The sequence below is a fragment of the Mastomys coucha genome, unplaced genomic scaffold, assembly GCF_008632895.1.
Source record: "Mastomys coucha isolate ucsf_1 unplaced genomic scaffold, UCSF_Mcou_1 pScaffold5, whole genome shotgun sequence".
In the NCBI taxonomy this organism is placed as follows: Eukaryota; Metazoa; Chordata; class Mammalia; order Rodentia; family Muridae; genus Mastomys; species Mastomys coucha.
In genome coordinates, this window is record NW_022196911.1 from 11,640,929 (window position 1) to 11,660,502 (window position 19,574).

Sequence of the window (19,574 nt, forward strand, 5' to 3'; positions counted from 1 at the left end):
CTTGCTCAGATTTTGTCTGGCTTGAGCTTCTGCAAGTCTTGTCCATGATGTCACCGACTTCGTGAGTTTACATGTGTGTATCCTCCATCAGGAAAATGCTATTTCCTTGGTAAAATCCACTACTTCTGAGTTTTAGCACTTTTCTACCACTACTGAATATACCCTGGAGCCTCAGAGTGATGAAGATAGTCCTGTTCAGGGCTGGTCATTCCAAGATCTTTTACTTTTCTGTATGTTGACCAGTCGCGGGTCTCTGTTTTGATTGCCATCTATTGCAAGAAGCAGCTTCTCTGATGGGTGCTGTGTGATGCTTTGCTCTGTGGCTATAAGAGTGTGTCATCAGGGTCTTTTTAATGCTGTCTCCATTTAGCAGAATGATAGTAGGGTGTTTTTCCACTAGAGCCCATGAGCTGTCTAGCCTCAGGTTCTTGGCCTCATTGACTGTGTAAAGGTATGGGCCCCAGTTAATGGAGCCATCCTTGTAAGTTTTTTGTTTTCTTTTTTTAAGTATGGTTACTCTCATAACATTCTTGGCCTATTGTACCAGTTGGCATATCTTGAAAGAAAGGAAGGTATTGTTGTAACTTTCAAGGTCCATAGCTGGGTAAGAGTAATACGTCTCTCCTCCGGTAGTATGAAAAGCACTTGCAACACTATGAACTCTAGGCAGAAGTAGGAGTGGCAATGACATCATTATGAAAGCTATGGATGCCTTGAGCTGCAATCCAATTTGCCACAGCAATCCCTAGTTTTCATGAGGCCATTGGATGTTACTTTCATGTGGTATGTAGCTATATAGATAAAGTGTGCGGTGGTGTTTTCTCTCACCTGTCTTTAAAACTTACTTAACCTAAGGCATCAGTCTTCTTGCTACTATAAGTATCCCTAATAATTTAAGTATATATGAAGCACCATGATCCTGCTGAAATACATCCATAGCCTTTGTATTTGAAACACATCAAGGTTGATTTTATGTTTGAATTATTGTGGGATAATTCTCCCTAAACTGAAGGGGTAGGATGAGTGAAATAATACTTAAGTTCTTCTTAGAAGCCCTTTTACTGTAGCTTCATTTCTGTTGCTATGGATAATAATAATAATAATAATAATAATAATAATAATAATAACAACAAGCTCTGACAAAAAGAAACTTAGGGGAGAAATGGTTAATTTGAGGTCACAGTTCCTGATTCCAGTTTATTATTGTGGTGGAATCAGTGACAGTAGCTTCAAAGAGCCAGTCATAGCACATCCATAGTCAGGAGCACAGAGAAACAGGTACATTTGTGCTCGCTTTCTTCTGCTCCAGTCAGGTTCTCCACTGTTGAAAAGTTCACAACCCTATAGCCTGGAGTGAGGCTACCCCCAGTGCACTGTTTCGTCCCACATACTTAACTGAGTCAAGACAAGTCCCCACAGACATGGCCATAGGCCGAGCCAATGTAGACAGTCTCTTATTGAGACTTCCCAGACGATTCTAGGCGATGTCAACTTGGCAAATAAAGCAAGTCAGAACACTTGGCTTTTAGCTTCTTCTTTTGGTAATCAATGATGTTTATAACCAAATGGCATATTTGAGTTGATGACCACATACCTGAGCTTCGACAAAATCCCAGCATTGTGTTGCTTTAAAACAGACCTCAGCTTTGTCTAAATAGAAAACCAAAGCAGATTCTCCAGTCTAAAAATGTCTAAAACCAAACCATTATGGCAAGGTAAACTGCCAAAAGTCTTAGGAGCATTTCTTATACTGTAGAACCATTTCAGCATACATTTAAAATTTGCAACATTTTCAAGCTTACAATATTCTACTAGCATCTAACAGCAGGGAGGTTTGTAGTTCCAACCCAAATCAGTAGGTGAAGCATCCCTGACATTCATTTATGTACACTAACTTTTACAGAATTACTGAGAACCTTGCTAACTGAGAATTTTTTAAAGTTACTGTCATCACTTAATACACCAAATAATTGCCATATAAAAACACAATACCAATACAGTAAAAGCTAACACCTATTTCCTCCCTTATTCAAAAAAAAAAAAATCAATGAGAAATAGCACACCGGAGACACACAGGCAGATTTCACAGACAATTCAACTTTGGGGCATATTCTGAGCTTTTTAATTGTGCAGCGCCTCATCCTGCAGGTTATTATGATTAGGTTGAAGCATTTACATTTATGTTTCTTATCTGGAAGAGATAATTAGATATTTTTCACTGTGAAATAATTTACATTAATGGGCCATAACTCTCAATATGTGGTTTTAAATTGCACATTTAAATAATATAATACCTTTCTCCCTTAATTTGACTGTAATTGTCTCCTTGCAGTCACTTTCCCTTCTTTAAAAAAAAAAAAAACACAGCCGGCTAAAACAACATACTAAATGTCTTCAGCTTTTTACTTGGACATTTTAGAGGAGGTGATGTTGTTGTCAGCTTGTTTGGAAGTTTTCAGATTCTCAAGCTCTAAGATGAGAGTGATTTAAAATGAACATAACACAGCCACGGCTCCAGTTAGAGATGAGAGGGTTACTTCAAGTATGCAGAGCTTGGAGAGTTCACGGAGCACCGGCTTGGCCTTAGCCATGAGAGCAGTGGGGGAGGGGTTGCTGGGCTTTGTTTTTAGTTGTTTCTCCATAGGAGCCAAAATACATTTTTTTGGGGAGGGGTGGCCATTAGAAGAGAAAGTTAACTTACTGAATTCTATACTACAGCTTGTTCTTAGCCTAAGTTGGTCAATGATCTTTCCTTTGGTGACCATCGGTTTTAGTACTTTGTATGTAGATTACTTTGTCTATTTATTCTCTTAGGGATTTCATAGGCTGTGATATATGAGCTGAGCTAGCTCCACATGATAGAAGAAGAGCCCTACAAGAACACATTTTAGAAGATAATGTATCTACATAGACAGCACCTGTAGATCCACTTAGTTCTGATAGATTGTTACCAACAGGAGTTTCACAATTAAAAATTTGGCCGCATGCAACCAGAGCTTCTGAGGCATACAAGAGGCAAATAGGAGATATTGTCTCTGAAAACGCCTGACTGATTGTCCATAATTGAGGGATGTGGTGGTAGCTTAGTTATAGATGGGGGACACCTGTCTAGCATGTACTAGGCCCTGAGTACTTTCTTCAGTACCACAGAAAAAGAGGGAGGGAAGGGAATATCTCTGTACATAGCTGATATTGGTTAAATAGAGGATATTAGTTAACATATTAATTTTATGCTTTTCATAGTAGTTTAGAGCTATTGAGAGATTCCAATTTCTAATGAATTGGCAGCAAAATGTACATTCAGGCAAAAATCTTCAGGGGTTATGAAACAGTAAGTTATAATTTATAATTGGCAAGCAAAAGTGACCTTCTTTGAGTTGCTTGGTTTCTCAGAAATTCAGTGTCTTGTTAAGAAACATGTGGTGTTACTGGTGGCATTGAAGACATATCATACCATTGCGCATATAAAATATTTTGGAAAGTATAAACATCTATTAACACACGAATGCACTGGTGATAATAATAAATGATCCCACTACAGGGATGATACTGGAGAGATGCTTAGGATGAAGGGGAGATGCTGTTCACACATCCTCCCTTTTCCTAGAGCTACGCCCTTGGTAGCTTATTAGCTATATACGCCCCCCCACCACCACATAACACAAACATCCCCGAGCCACTATCTTTCTGTTACTAATTAGTTGCGTCTGGAATAAAGTATCTGCCAATGGAGAGTCAATTCATAGCTCTCTAAATTATGAGTTTTTTTTTTTAATTCGACTGAAGTATGAAATTGGAGACCATGGAATGTTATTCATATTTTTGATGCGCTGATGTGAAGTACTTAAACAGTAGACCACTTCTTTTTGTATTCTGAAAAACAAAAACAAAAACAAAAACCAAACAACAACAACAACAACCCCAAAGCATATACGTAAAGCAGCCAAACTGAATATTACTGTGTTCTAAGAATTCTTCCCCTCAAAATTTATAGAGAAATCTAATCAGTGGGTTGTGGCCTTTGGAATAATTATTGACTTCCTCAACAGCCTTCGGAAAGTTTAATTTCTCCTTCTTACCATTTGCGTTTGTACTGGGGTGTTAACCTGCATTCAAGGGAACACCCCTCCACACAAACACACACTAAACACAATCTATCGACATCTTGATCTTGGACTTCGAAGTGAGAAATAATATTTTTGGTGTTCATGGTCATTTGCTTTTGCTACTGCATTGTCCCCGATGGAGACTTAGTTTGATTAATTTCTAAGCTCTCAAAAATCATTTCCAAAGATTCAATCTCCCACCATCTTCTCAGTCTGTATTGAAAGTTTTCTTTTGCAATATGAATAGACAGTTACCTTCAAAGGGATCTCTTTCTTTCTCCTTCCCTTGCTCACTGTGTGTGTGTGTGTGTGCATGTTCATATTCATGTGTAATCAGTTCTAGGTTGAACTAGAATATACCAAACAGGACATTGACCTTTTATTTTATTTTGCTCACAGGAAATGAGTAGTTCCCTTAAAAAGCATCTTTATCTGACCCTAAGGTCAGTGCAGAGCATACAAAGTGTATGCTTCAAGCTCAGAACAAGCAAGTATTACCCCCTCCTACCATTTAAAAAAGAAAAAAGAAAGAAAAAGGAATCCATAAATCAGCGCATTTCTCCACCAGATACTTTGATTAAATAACATAACAGGTGACCAGCCACAACCAACCAGACAAGATCAACCAGCACCAGTTTCCGGAACCCAGATAGGGAGGCTGGTTTCTACCCGGACAACCACCTTATGGCACCACAGCGCCCCCTCCCAACCGGAAGCAGCCCGCCCGCGCTGCCGACCTCCAGGTTCTTGGCGGTTGAGGGGCTTTCCATTCCGGTTGACTTCTGTTCCTATGCTGGTCCCTCTCCCTGCTCAGTCTTTGCAGACATGAACCCCAGCGACCCCAGCTACTCCTTGGCTTCGCTCTATGTGGGGGACCTGCACCCGGACGTGACCGAGGCGATGCTCTACGAGAAGTTCAGCCCGGCAGGGCCCATCCTCTCCATCCGGGTGTACAGGGACAGGACCACCCGCCGCTCGCTGGGCTACGCATCTGTCAACTTCCAGCAGCTGGAGGACGCTGAACGGGCTTTGGACACCATGAATTTCGATGTGATAAAGGGCAAGCCGGTTCGCATCATGTGGTCTCAGCGGGACCCGTCGCTGCGCAAGAGCGGAGTAGGCAACATATTCGTCAAAAATCTGGACAGGTCCATTGACAGTAAAACGCTGTATGATACGTTTTCTGCCTTCGGTAACATCCTTTCCTGTAAGGTGGTGTGTGACGAGAATGGTTCCAAGGGTTACGGCTTTGTACACTTCGAGACACAAGAAGAAGCCGAACGAGCAATTGAGAAAATGAATGGGATGTTCCTAAATGACCGCAAAGTGTTCGTTGGGCGCTTTAAGTCTCGTAGAGACCGGCAGGCTGAACTTGGAGCCAGGGCCAAGGAGTTCACCAATGTTTACATCAAGAATTTAGGAGAAGACATGGATGATGAGAGACTCCAGGATCTCTTTGGCAGATTTGGGCCTGCCTTAAGTGTTAAAGTCATGACTGACGAAAGTGGAAAATCCAAAGGATTCGGATTCGTAAGCTTTGAAAGGCATGAAGATGCACGAAAGGCAGTGGATGAGATGAATGGAAAAGACCTCAATGGAAAACAAATTTATGTAGGTCGAGCTCAGAAAAAGGTGGAACGACAGACTGAACTGAAGCACAAATTTGGGCAGATGAAACAAGATAAGCACAAAATTGAACAGGTACCACAAGACAGAAGCGTCAGATGCCAAGGTGTTAACCTTTATGTGAAAAACCTTGATGATGGTATTGATGATGAGCGTCTCCGGAAGGAGTTTTCTCCGTTTGGTACGATTACTAGTGCAAAGGTAACGATGGAGGGTGGGCGCAGCAAAGGGTTTGGTTTTGTATGTTTTTCCTCTCCAGAAGAAGCCGCCAAAGCCGTTACAGAAATGAATGGTAAAATAGTGGCCACAAAACCACTCTATGTAGCTTTAGCTCAACGCAAAGAGGAGCGCCAGGCTCACCTCAATAACCAGTACATGCAAAGAATGGCAAGCACCAGTGCCGTGCCTAATCCAGTCATCAGCCCTTTCCAGCCAGCACAGGGTCCTTCAGGTTTCTTCATGACTGCTACACCACCGACTCAGAACCGTGGGACATACTATGCTCCTAATCAAACTGCTCAGCAAGGACCAAGTGCCTGTGGGAGTGCTCAGGGTACCAGAGCTCATCTATTCCAAAACATACCGAGTGCCATCCACCCATCTAATAATACTGTGTCATCATTTAGTACTTCAGGACCTGCTTCCTCACAAGCTATACGACATCGTACTGCCAACACATCCACACAGATGATGGGCCCACATCTTGCAGCTGCTTCTACTGCAGCTGCTCCTGCCACCCGCGCAGTTACCCAGTATAAGTATACTGCTGGAGTCCGAAATCCCCCTCAGCATCTTAATACACAGCCACAGGTCACCATGCAGCGGTCTGCTGTTCCTGTCCGAGGTAAAGAGTCTTTAACTGCCTCCATGTTGGCCTCTGCTCCTCCTCAAGCTCAAAAGCAAATGTTAGGGGAATGGCTGTTTTCTCTTATTCAGGCCATGCACCCCGCTCTTGCTGGTAAAATCACTGGTATGCTGTTGGAAATTGATAACTTGGAACTACGCCACATGCTTGAGTCTCCAGAGTGTCTTCACACCAAAGTTGATGAAGCCATAGCTGTACTACAAGCCCACCAAGCTAAAGAGACTCCCCAGAAAGCAGTCAGCAGTGTTGCTGGTGTCCCAACTGCTTAAAGATGAGCAGACAAAAGCATAAAAACTCCTGGTTCACTGAAGAAAAATATCTAGACATCGAAAACTATGACAACAAAAAGCAAACTAGAAACTAAATGAAAAGGAAAGAAACTTATAATCTCCTGTGCCAAGTCAGTGTCAGGTCTAGTGAGCAACCCCAGGTCACTTGGTTTAAGACAACAGATAACAGAAAAAGTGACATTTAAGAACAAATTAATGTTATCGACTTTGGGGAAATGATTTTCTTTTTAGGAAAGCGCAAAAATTATTTTGTTTGTAATTCAAATAGCTCAAGATGTCAATTCTAAGTAATAGAGTTGATACTTGAGCAAGGACTATGATTTGAATCATAATATCCTTGCTTTACTAAAGCTTCCTTAAAGAGTAAAAGGGAGAAATAAAGGCATCACTGTTGGCCAATAATACCTGTGAGACTTCTAGAAGGCTACTTCTATCTGTGGCAGCTGTATTTCCACTCGGCTGTTGCCAGATACAAAACACATACCATCTGTACTTCACAACCCCATCAACTGATGCACCAGAGTACCACCTTCAACTTAGAAGCTTCTGTCTGTGGCACACATGAGCTACAGAAAATCATTTTTACAGTCGTAAAAGTTACCTTTATAGTCTCTGGATTTCACTGATCCCCTTTCATAGCATCTAATGAACTAACTTATGTAAATATGTGCCTTCTTCAAACTCAATCTAACTTTCAGATTACATTTATGCATTGGCACCTTGCTGTGTTCTGGAAGATACAGGAGTTTTGGTTTTTTGAAACTGTTTTGGTGGAATAGATGAGAAGCTAAAACAAAAGTATTGGATCACCAAAAACATACAAAAACGTAGGGGAAGAAAGACGGAATGAAGGAGATAGGAGACTTGGAGATAGAGTGAGCAGTTTGGAGGGGAGAGGGTTAATCTGATTTTTTTCAGACCCTAAGAAAACCCAAACAGATATCAGGAAAACAGGCATGCCCTCTGGAGCAGATATAAGCTAAGTGGGTTCTGGAGAGGGAAAAGCTGGGTGAGTGGCTTTCTCCACACAAAGAGGGAGGATTTGAGTAGAAAAACAACAAATGGGTTGGTTTTCAAGAATATCGATCTATACAATAAAGCTGTTCTTCACAAATACAAATTAATTTTTTAAGTTTAAATTATTTTTTTGTGGTTCGATTATTTTTGTGTCCCAAGACAGTAGTTCTCTGTCACTGAAAGATGCAGTGTTATTTCTGAATATTCTTTCCTTAACAATAGATTATAACATAAATCACTCTAAATACAAAGATTTATGTAAAACCTAATAGCAAACATCTATGCAAATGATTTCTAAATGATCAGCTTTTTGGCAATAGGCAATTAAGATGCATTGTTCTCATTTGGGGATGTTAATAGTCCTTGATAACAGACTTCCATTGAACTTAAACCTAATAACTTGTACAGTATCAAGAATATCAGGGTTATTAGAGGACACAGAGAAGCAGTGAAATACAGGCAGGGATTAAGTACTTAGTTTACACAAAGATTGAAAAGATGTTTGACCTCATTAAGACTTGGAAATGACATTAGACCTCATGTTTGTAGGAACCTACTTTCCCAGTGGTAGCAAATGTCACTCAGTGTTGTATAAGAAGTTTCCTGCACTTTTAAGTCCACCACTTGGAAGGAATGTGGGAATGAGCCAGGAGCCTGGATGCTCTTAGTGGACACAAAAATTTGCAAAGAAATACTGACTTATAGGAAGACACATTATAGAAATAAAAGCTGTGTCTGTGCTATGGAGCATGGCAGTGTAGTCAAACTAACAGCAGCTCTGTGTGTGTCATCCAAGTACTCACATGATTAACCTCATCCCAGAGGTCAAGTTCACCATAGATTTGGAAAAATGATTGTGGGATGATGCAAATTGTGGAAACTTTATGATCTGCAAATAGAAATGTGCAGGGCACAAAGATGCACATGTGGTAAACTGTGGGGCAGCAGGAAGCCTGTCACTTTGCCCCAGGAAAGACTCACATGATCATCCTATTTTTTGAGGATGACCCTTTGCCCACCTGAGATTCTGTCCACTTCATCTTTGCTGCACATTCATAGCAGCAGCTCTGCAGTCCATGAAAAGTACCAACTACTCTGTGTATGTTGGTATGTTTGGGGTCCCATTGGGTTTCAAAGACTGCCAACATGGATATAAGGTAGTGATTTCATTGTTAAACCATCACTGGCTCAAATATTTGAACTCTAATGTAGCTGACTATCAGGGATACACTTGTTTCTTCAGGCCTGCCAAACATTCAACACTTTGAACTGAGCTCTTCCCTCAGTGATTTCTGGCTTAGTTAAATGAGCTTAGTAATTTTTCCAAATAACTATGACTGTGTGTATTTCTTCACTTCTGCCCTTTAACCAGTCAGTGAGGTCCCCAAGGGTCCTGTGAAGGCATTGTGATGGTCTCTGTCACTCTCTCCTATGCTGGAAGATAAAAATGAAAAGTGACTTTAGTCAGCCACTAAGTACACAGGACCTCTGTATGAAATCCCACATGGGGGTTACTGCTGTCTGCCCACTTGCTGCTCGGAAGAGTAGATTTTGTAGGTTGATTTTTGAAGGAATGGTTCTAACATGTTTATTATAACAAGATAATAGTGAGAAATCAGTGTGGGCCCGACCCTTATTAGATACAGTTGGATGCCTTCTCAAAGACCCTAGTCTTTACAAACTGTAAAAATAGATCCAGGAAATGAGAAAGACAAACCTGCTTCTGCTTATATATAAAAGTTTCTTAAATCCACATTACAGCTCTCAGCCTTCACCAGAGAAGCCACCACTTACAGTAGGCCGCAATTAGTGCAGAAACAACTAATCAAAGTGTAAAACATTGCAAAAGACAGAAGTTGAGACTGATACTGCAAATTTTAGGGACTTTTCCCCTACAAGTCAATACATGTTACTGGAGAACTGTGGTCTCTGATAAAGTTCTTGAACTTTTAAAGTAAAGAGTTTGTACATGGCCTGAAACAGAAGCCCAAGGAAAAATTTTTTAGAGTTTAGAAGAGAAAGCTTAGCAGCTGGCCAGAGGAAGAAGCTGTAGACTAGGAAGAGAGAAAGCCATGGCCTCTGAGTCAAGTTGGCATGGAGATCAGCCATGGGATGGACAGAGCCACACAACAGGGAGAGAGGCTGGAGTAGAAGAGAAGAAAAGTTATCCTTTGTAAGTAGAGTTACAAAGCTGCTTGGTGGTGACTGGAATCTAATGTGCAAGGGATTCTGGGCAGGAAAAGTATATTATCTCCTTAAAGGACAAGTATTCCTCCTTTTCTTTTTAACATGGTCTTAAGGTTGACCTGAATTTCTGTCTGGGTGCTGCCATGGGCCCACCTTGATGATAATAGACTGAACCTCTGAACTTATAAGCCAGCCCCAATTAAATGTTGTCCTTATAAGCACTGCTTTGGTCATGGTATCTGTTCATAGCAGTAAATACCTAAGACACAAGTGTAAGATAAAATCACAGAGTCACTTTGATTTGCACTTCCCTGATTACTAAGGACTTTGAACATTTCTTTAAGCTAGTTTCACAGCTAGTGGAGATTCCTCTGTTGAGAATTCTCTGGTTAGCTTGGTTTAATTGGGTTATTTGGTTTGCTGGGTGTCTAATTTCTTGAGTTCTTTATATATTTTGGTTAAAGAGCATGCATGGGCTGGACCTAGACCCCCCCTATGCATATGTAGCCGATGTGTAGCATGGTTTCCATCTAAGTCCCCCGACATTGGAGCAGGGGCTGACTCTCACTCTGTTACCTTCCTTTGGGTCCTTTTTCCCTAGCTGGGCTGCTTTGTCTGTACTCAGTGGGAGAGGATACACTTAGTCCTGCTGAGACTTAGTGTTCTAGGGTGGGTTGGTGCCCATGGGAAGCCTTCCCTTTTTAGAGGAGAGGACACAGGAAATGTGAGAGTGAGAGAGGGGGGAGAAGAGGGAGGGAGCTACAGTTGGTATATAAAATGAATAAATAAGGAAAAATTAATTATTATTTTCATACAATATATTGATCATATTCTTTCCCATCCTCATACCCCTCCCACATCCTCCCTGCCTTCATACCCACTGGACATCACGTTCCCTTTCTGTATAAAAACAAAAAGCAAAAGTAACAACACAACAAGAATCAAAACATAACAGAAACCAGTAACACAGACAATAAAGAAACAAACAAAAAATGCATAAAAAACCATGAGGTCCATCTTTGTGTTGGCCAACTACCTCTGGGCATGCAGCCTGCCTTGGAAGGTTGTGACATCCATTAGAGAAAACTGATTTCCCCTCTCCCAGCAGGTATCAGTTGCCAGTAGTTTCTTGGTTAGGAGTGAGACCTTCTTCCTATTCTTAGTGTTGAGATTGTCTGGTTTGAATTTGTGTAGGCCTTGAGTGTCCTGCTATAGTCTCTCTGAGTTTATATGTATCTCAGTCTGAAAAGACAGGTTCTTTGAGTCTTATACTCTTTCTGTGTCTCTTTCAGCATAGCCTGAGCCATGAGGAAGATAAGTATGGTATAGACATCTTATTTACTCTAATCTCACTCTCTACACATTTCACTTTTTCTTCCTTACCCCCCACCCCAAGACAAGGTTTCTCTGTATAGTCCTGGCTGTCCTGGAACTCCTCTGTAGACCAGGCTGGCCTCGAACTCAGAAATCTGCCTGCCTCTGCCTCCCAAGTGCTGGGATTAAAGGCATGCACCATCACTGCCCAGCTACATTTCACTTTTTCTAATGCTCTGGTTAGGACATAGTTTGAGGATTTTCCCCCAGAGCTCCATGTGTTAAAAATGTGTGGTTAATCATCCAATGATTGACTCCTGTTGGTACACACACACAAATCTAGATACATAGACATATAGGCACACAGGCACATACACACAGATATACAGACACATAGGCATATAGGCACACAGTCACACATACACAAACATATACACAAATGAAAATATAGACAGACACACAGACACATACAGATACACATATACATACAGACACACATAGATAACAGAGACATATACAGATACACAAAGAGACACCCACAGAGACAGCCAGCCAGCCTCACACACACACACACACACACACACACACACACACACACACACAAACCAAGTTTTCTTGGGTTTCTTTACTGTCTTCTAATTCTGCTTCTAATTAGGCATTGCCAGATCTATTAGATCTTGTATCTCTGGAATGATGAACAAACATGAACACTTTCTTTTTTTTTATACTATTAACCTTCTTCAGATATTTTGTTACAGTATTGAAAAACTGATCAATACTACAAAGGTGCAATTGTCCTTGGATTTTCTTGTACTGGTATAGTCTTAGTTGTGACTGGAAGAACACTCCACTAACACATTTCCACCTTCTCCCACTTCCTGTTTACGGCTGTATTGTTGCTTATCACACCAGTTATTTGTTTTTGGAAATCAACTGTCGACTTCTGTTGATTTTTATCTGTACATATTTGTTTTCCATTGTGTTAATGTCTGCTTCTGCATTGGCCATTTTCTATTTTCCATGAGTTACTTTAAACAGTATGTTCACTTGAATATTAGTCAATTCCTTCAGTCTACCTTCTTACTTAATAAACTTATTTAAGATACTTTAAAGCTCCAACTATCTCCTTACTAAGTCCCATAGCTCTTAATTAGTGTTGTTTGAAACATTCTGTTCTAATGACTTTTAATATTTAATTATGCCCTTTAGTCTCCTTTAGATAAGAAAGGACGGACTCTTGGTCTTTCTTTGTCTCTTTTGACCTTCATAGTTTTGAAAAGTAATTCTAATTATTTCAAGGACAATCTCCCGTATGATTTGTTGGGGCCTTTTCTCCTTGGTATTCCTTATTTTAGCCATTATGTATGTAGGTGCCAATACCATTCTTCTCCTTCTTGAGTTCGGAGGGCTTAAGCTGAAGTTTCACTGAGGTCTGGTGTTCTTCCAGGACTCTGGGAAGCGATCAGGCATCATCTCTGCAAATGTTATTTCCTCTACCATCTTCAGGTTAGAGAGAAGGTGGGCTGTTTCTGTCTAACACCAGTTTCTCGGCTGTTTTTTCCTCATCATGTATGATACGGTTTGAGAACATTTACATGGATCCTCTACATACGCCACTATCCTTCCTTTAACTGTGTCTCTTCTGTTTCTGGGAATTATGGTCATGTTGGTTGGAGTTTGGTGAGTAATTTAGCAATCTAAAAGCAAATGTCTCCCATCTCTCAGAACTTGCTAGATGAACTGAATCACACTCCTGGTTTGGACTATTTCTTCTGATTTCTACAGTCGCCTTGTAGTTCCTTGGGTCTCAGATACCTAGGAACAATTCATTCTTGTGCCCTTGGTATTTGGGATCACTTGAACATGTGACTCTCATTCTCAAAGAGGTTAGCCTGAGGTTTCTTTTAAAGCAGGCATGATATGCCTAGAAGCATCTCTGCTAAAACACTGGTCACTATTATTTTAACCACTAGCGTATGACAAGTATCAGACTCAGAGTCTGTGTAAAGTAGGGCTAGTCATGATATCGGGAGTTATTTTGCCACTTTAGTGACTCACTGGCCATCTTCTCAAACTCCAGCATTTTGTTCAGTTAGTATACCTTTTAACTTCTAGAACTTTACTTATCTTCCAAATTTCTTTCTAAATTTAGATAATTTCTTTTTTCATAACTTTTGCTTTTAATTTCTACTTTTATTTGTTAAATGTATTAGATATATTTTATCTACATCAAATAATTTCAAATATGAAGTCAGAATAACTTAGAAAACTGTGACTTCGCATAAATATCCAACATTGAATCTGTTTTTTTCCAGGAGGTAGCTACTTATTTATTGGATTTTAGTTTCTTGCAACTTTAACTAGATCTATTTGATCCCTATCTTTTAGTTTTTAACCTGTTTCCCACTTATCTACAGTCATGATGAAATGTGACATTAGAAGGTTAGACATTGAACCCTTTTTGAAATGTTCATCCCAGTCGTAATAAAGCTGTTGTAAGTGGCCTTGTATTCTCTGCAAATTAAGATATTGAGGTCCTTCACTCTCAACAGTACCCTACTTAGACACAGAGCCTTAAAGGACAATGAAGATTAAATGACGTCTTACCCAACAGAACCAGTGTTCTTCTGGAAGGTGAGGACACTTTGTGGCTCTGCCAAACTGTGAGGACAGACTGAGGGATTGGCTACTACCAAGAGGAGAAACTAAAGTGCTAGCAGTTTAATCTTGGACTCCTGGCTTCAAAATCTGTGAATGAATTTCTATTCATTTAGTAACCCAGCCTGTGGTGTTCGGCAATGGCAAGCATGAGCCCTGTCAAGTCAAATACTGTTGTAGCAGATATTTAATACAGGAGGGGCCTTTAAACTGCAGGGTGGCTAGAGCGGAGAAAGGGGTTTAAAGAACACATTTGAAAAGTCCTAGATTATGAAAGAAAAGGTGATTAAAAGTGAGTCTGAAAGTTGCCATAGGAAATGAGGAACATATTAAAAATCATAGGACAGATATTCCTTGATGTAGAATGGAAAATAACTTGGCTGAATTATTTTGTATAGTTCAGTGCAATGTAGCAAATGTGATGAAATAAAGTTGTTAGCAGAGCACTAAAACTTTGAGTTATGGCATAGCTTCTTTTTGCCTATAACAAAATGCCAGAGGAGAAAGGTAGATTGAATTGGGAATTCTCAAAAAACAAAGGGGTGGGGTGGGTCATAGCTTGAGAATTTTCAATCTGCTCATTTTGAGGGGTTGCAGAGTGGAACGAGCTCCTAAGTCAAATATCATGAAGGTGTTTCAGTTGATGAAATATTTGATATGTAGATTAGATTACGGGAGACACCTCAAGAGCCAAGCCAGGACCTTAGCAGAGACCAGGAGTGGGGACAGAGTGGTCTCAACAGAAACTCTACCCACCTGACTAAAGAAGATACAGATGGAACAAACCAAGGGAAGGCCATCAGAGTCCTAGAATTCCCTCTGATGGAACAGTGGATCTATCTGACCATAAGCATTTAATATGATGGGGAAGGATATCTTTCAATGTACCTCAGAGATGTTCAGGAATGCTAATCCCTCCAAAGGCCTAGGGCCCCAAGGCTTGCCTACCTCCTTAGCCTCGATTAGCCAGATAGTCACCACCTGAGGCCTAACGGGAAAAGGTTGCCACAGGAGTCCCAGAACTTAGAGCAGGTGGGTACATCAGATGGGTACATCAGACTAAATGGCAGTGAAGATTATTCCCGAGAATTAGGAAGTACTTAGGGCACCTTGTTCTTTTCTTATCTCAAGTTCTCTCTCTTTTGGAATGGCAGGATGGCTGCATGCTTTCCTGACACTGAGTTTTGGTTGTGAGTACAGAGTATGCCAGGTTCACAGGTTGGCAGGTTAAATGCTGCACAAGATATCTGCCTCAGCATGAATTGTAGTTCCAGCCCTGTTTCTGGAGTTGTAGTGGTTACGAGGATGGGCTAAGACTTTCTGGGATGTTGGGATGTTGGTGTTTGTGCTTAGCTTGTGAGAAGAGCATCTGTTTTAGGGTCTGGGAGGCGAGGTGTTAGGAGTTGATCCTTGTCCTCCAGGTCTCTCATATGGAAGTTCTGCTTCTCCTATGTTGTAGCTGTATTTGTAGATAAGATATGCAAGGTGACAATTAAACTAGACAGAACTGTGAGGATTAGATTTCAGTCTAATATGCTAGAATGCCTGTAGACTGGCCAGAGGAAAGGCCATGAGAGAACAGCCAGAAATTAAGCATCTGTAAGGTGAGGTAGTATACTCCTAGACAGATCAGCCTCCAGAACTATGAAGAAAAAAAAATGCAGTGTTTAAACTACCCAGTTATGGCAGACAAAGAATAAGACTACAGGCACCTGAGTGTTTCCCGCAACCTCCACACACCAATGTAGGAGGCATTGTCCCCGCCTCCCCACTGTGGGCAATAGTCCAGCATGCTACTAATCTAGAGCCCTGTGCTGAGCACGGAAATGCCCTCAGCCTTCACCCCTCCTCTCTACTTAACTCCTTTCCACACAGACAGCTGCCTTCACCCTTTGCCCCCATCACTGTCTTGTCTTTGTTTTCAGCCATCATACCCAACTCTCAAGTTTGATCAGCATAGCCACTCTTTAGGACCACAAAGCAACATACTAAACAACCCCTAAGCACTGGACACTGCTGGAGAAAACATGCTCACTTTCAAAGTATTCTCCAGGTTTGTGTTGTCTCCAGTCCTGCGTTCTTCTGGACATGTATCTATTTACTCCTGACTGTTAATATATAACATCACATTTCACTTCACAGAGAAAATTGGAGCCCTCTGAAAGGAAATTGCTTAATGCCGACCTGACTTTACCTGTCAGACTACCTGAAGCCATGAGCTCTAGCTACCTGCAGCCGTCGGCTCTTTCTCTTCTATTCTATTAGAAGGGAGGTGGCAAATTCCATTTACAGCCAACTCCAGGATTCTTATCTGGCTTCCATATCATCTCTTCTCTTCCTGTCATTATCACATCCATCCACGAGCTCACTTATACTTTCATTTAAGGAGGCTCTGGATGAGGCACAAGTGTATCTAGGCACGAGTTGTAAGCAGTAAGGTTCACTAGGAAGAGAAAAACAAGCTTGTGATCAGTGAGGTGAGAGTTATCTCCTGACAGCTACGAAGCGGTGTCTCTTAGATGTCCTCAGGACAGTGCTGAGCCCACATTCCCAGCTAATGCTCCTGAATCCACATTCACTCCATCAGGACTCAGTCAGTGAGTAAGATGCATGACAGCATCTGCTGCAAGGTGTGTGTCGCCTCATCAAGGCTGTCCCAGGATCTTCTGGAGGAGCTGATGGAAAGGCATAGGTTGATGCTAAAAGTGCTGGTGTCCATCTCAGGGGAGGAAGAAGGGAGTTGTCGGAGAGATTTAGGAGAATTTTAGCCATGTCTAGAGACTTTTGGATTCATAGTACTGTGAATATCTGTCTCCCATCTGTCTCTGTCTCTGTCTCCTGCCTCTCTGCCTCTCTGCCTCTCTGTCTCTGTCTCTGTCTCTGTCTCTGTCTCTCTCTCTCTCTGTCTGTCTGTCTCTCTCTCTCTCCTTCCATATCTTCTTTCCTTCTTTTCTCCCACCTCCCTCCTTAACTCTGGCTTTGGTTCTTCCTGATAGAAAAACAGAATACTGAATAATCATAATTAACTTAAAATGGCAAAACCCAAGATATAGCAAAACTCAGATAACAGAAGCATTCTTAGCCCTTGACAAACTGTCATACCATAATCTCAAATAGCACCGGAAAGGAGCTAAGAACACTTTGCAGACAAATTTAAACAAGTGAGTGACTTGGTCAAGGTCATACCATTGCATGGTGGATTGTTTGCAAAGATGTTGTTGATGCCAAATATAGTTATATTCTCAACATTTAAAGCTCAGATTTCTTCACCATTAATAACAGATGGAATGGATATGGTGGGTAGACACCCAGAGCCAGATAAGACAGACAGCAACGGAGCTAAGAGGAGCTCTGGGTTCTCTCATTTACACTTCTAGACGGATGGTAGTGCTAGGCCTGAGCTGATTAATAAAGATATCTGAAGGGAGAGGAGAAAAAGCCATTCCACTGTGGATATATTTAGTATGAAATATGTCCAGGTGGAGAAGACAAGAAGCCCTTACTCAGCACATTCAAGGACATGACTCTCAAAATTCTCTCCAGACTTCTGAAATATTTGTGCTCTATGGGTTTTCTGTTTCTTTTCAATCAATAAATGCCCTGTGCTTAGGTCTCGAAAGTATTAAGTGAAAATTTTTCATACACTCACACACATACACACACGCATGCACACACACATACACGCATGCACACACACATACACACACGCACGCACACACACCCATACATCCTAGATAGTTCTTTGAAAAATTAGCCTGTGCTTGTCAACACCATCTCCTTATTTGCCAACAACTACTCCATGTACTGAAGATGGGAGCTATTCTCCTCTTGGGGTGCTTGTTGCTTTGCAAGGTCTTGTTGCTTTCTGATCCCCACACAAGGCAGAGTTCAAGTCCTACTGACCATTCCTTGGCAGCAGTAGGCACTTTACACTATCCCTTTTGCCTACAGTGGGGCATCTTGGATTAAGTAGACCCTTAATGTGCTACAACAGATGCTGTTATAGCAGATAAAATAGGACCATGCAGAGGCAGTGGGGGATGAAGGCCTGGGAAAGACATAGGCAGAGACTGGAGGGAGGGAGACAGTTGCAAGCAGAGGACTGTCCACAGCCACCAGAACCCCGAATAGGCAAAGGAAGATCTCCACGTAGACTTTGGAGGATTGTGCTTCTGACTTTGGACTTTCAGCATCCCAGGACTTTTAGGAAATAAACCACTGCTATTATAAAATTCAAGTTGTAGTGACTTGAATCGAGAGGTGATTCAAGTATCAAGAGGTGAATACAGAAACCAGGAGTCATGTGAGTTTAGGGGAGCCACACCTGATAAATGTACTTAGAATGTTCCTGGTTCTGAAGACTCAAACAGAAAATTAGGGCCATGGGTTTGGGTAGGGAATAGCTTACACCATTATTTAGTTACTGTCTGTGAACTAAGAAGTATTGAGCAGTGATGTTTTCTTTAAAAATTATTATTCTAAATTTTGTTCCATATAAATGTCCATTTGCGTGACTATATGGCATAGCTGCGTGCAAGTTCTTGGAGACAAGAAGAGGAGCTGGAGCTAGAGTTACAGATAGTTGTGAATCATCAGAATGCATGATGGGAATGAAGGTGCACGTGCATTTTGCAGTTGCTGGGTAACAGTGGGTCTGTCCTGAGGCAGGAGTTCCTGCACACTTAGTTACAAAGCTTCTTTCTTGACACAGATTTCATCCCGGCCTGGCAGAGAGGAAGACATCCTGTTGGCCACCATGCCTCTTTGCTCTTAGACTGTCCCCTCCTCTGACTCTCTCAGACACAGGGCCATTGCCTCCATCATCAGCCTTCTGATCCTTTTGTACTTTCTCAACATTTCCCAGCATGCCCACACATGTCTTCGGTAAGTGTCTTGAATTTATTGTCAAAACATTCTGTGTTTCTTTGATATGTTTTCCAATTTTTGACCTTCTACTCATTTTCATTTTTGCTAATTTCCAAGTCTAGCCTCAATTTGTTCTAGGCCAAATCTGAACCACTTTGGACAACCCCATGCCTCCCACTGCTAGGATGATTCAGATGTCCTGTTCTACCTTGACCAGGACAACCAGGTTTAGCACTGAAAGACTCATGTCTTGGTAAGCCCTTCAGTTCCCGATGAACCAAATGACTCATGGGTCATCCTACTTGAATTCCTGAAAAGCACCCTATCGTGGTTTGAATCGACTAACATCTCCTGAGAGCTCATATGTTGAAGGTTTGTTCTCTAATTAATGAGTGAAGCCCATGATGAATGTACACATCCCTAGCTGAATGGATTATTAGGAAGTGGGTTAAGTAGATAACTCAGGGTGTGTCTTGTACCTCTATACCATCAAGCTATGTTGCAGATGCTGTACGGTCCCTCTGTATTGCTTTTCCTTTCCCAGACCTGAAACCTACTAGAAACAGGCAGCCATGGGCTAGGTCTTGTCATTCTAAACAAAATAAATCCTTCAGTGTTATTTTGTCTCAAGAATTTTGTCAAAGC

General features: G+C 41.3%; 1 long non-coding RNA gene and 1 pseudogene across 2 annotated transcripts in view; both read left to right on the forward strand.

Annotated features, from left to right (window-relative positions):
• LOC116077627 overlaps positions 1-19,574 on the forward strand; it is a 165,528-nt gene that overhangs the window by 96,357 nt on the left and 49,597 nt on the right. The gene's annotated exons all lie outside the window — the stretch shown is intronic.
• Positions 4,821-8,007, forward strand: LOC116077625 (annotated as a pseudogene). The gene has a single exon (XR_004113291.1). The product of XR_004113291.1 is annotated as a polyadenylate-binding protein 1 pseudogene (transcript).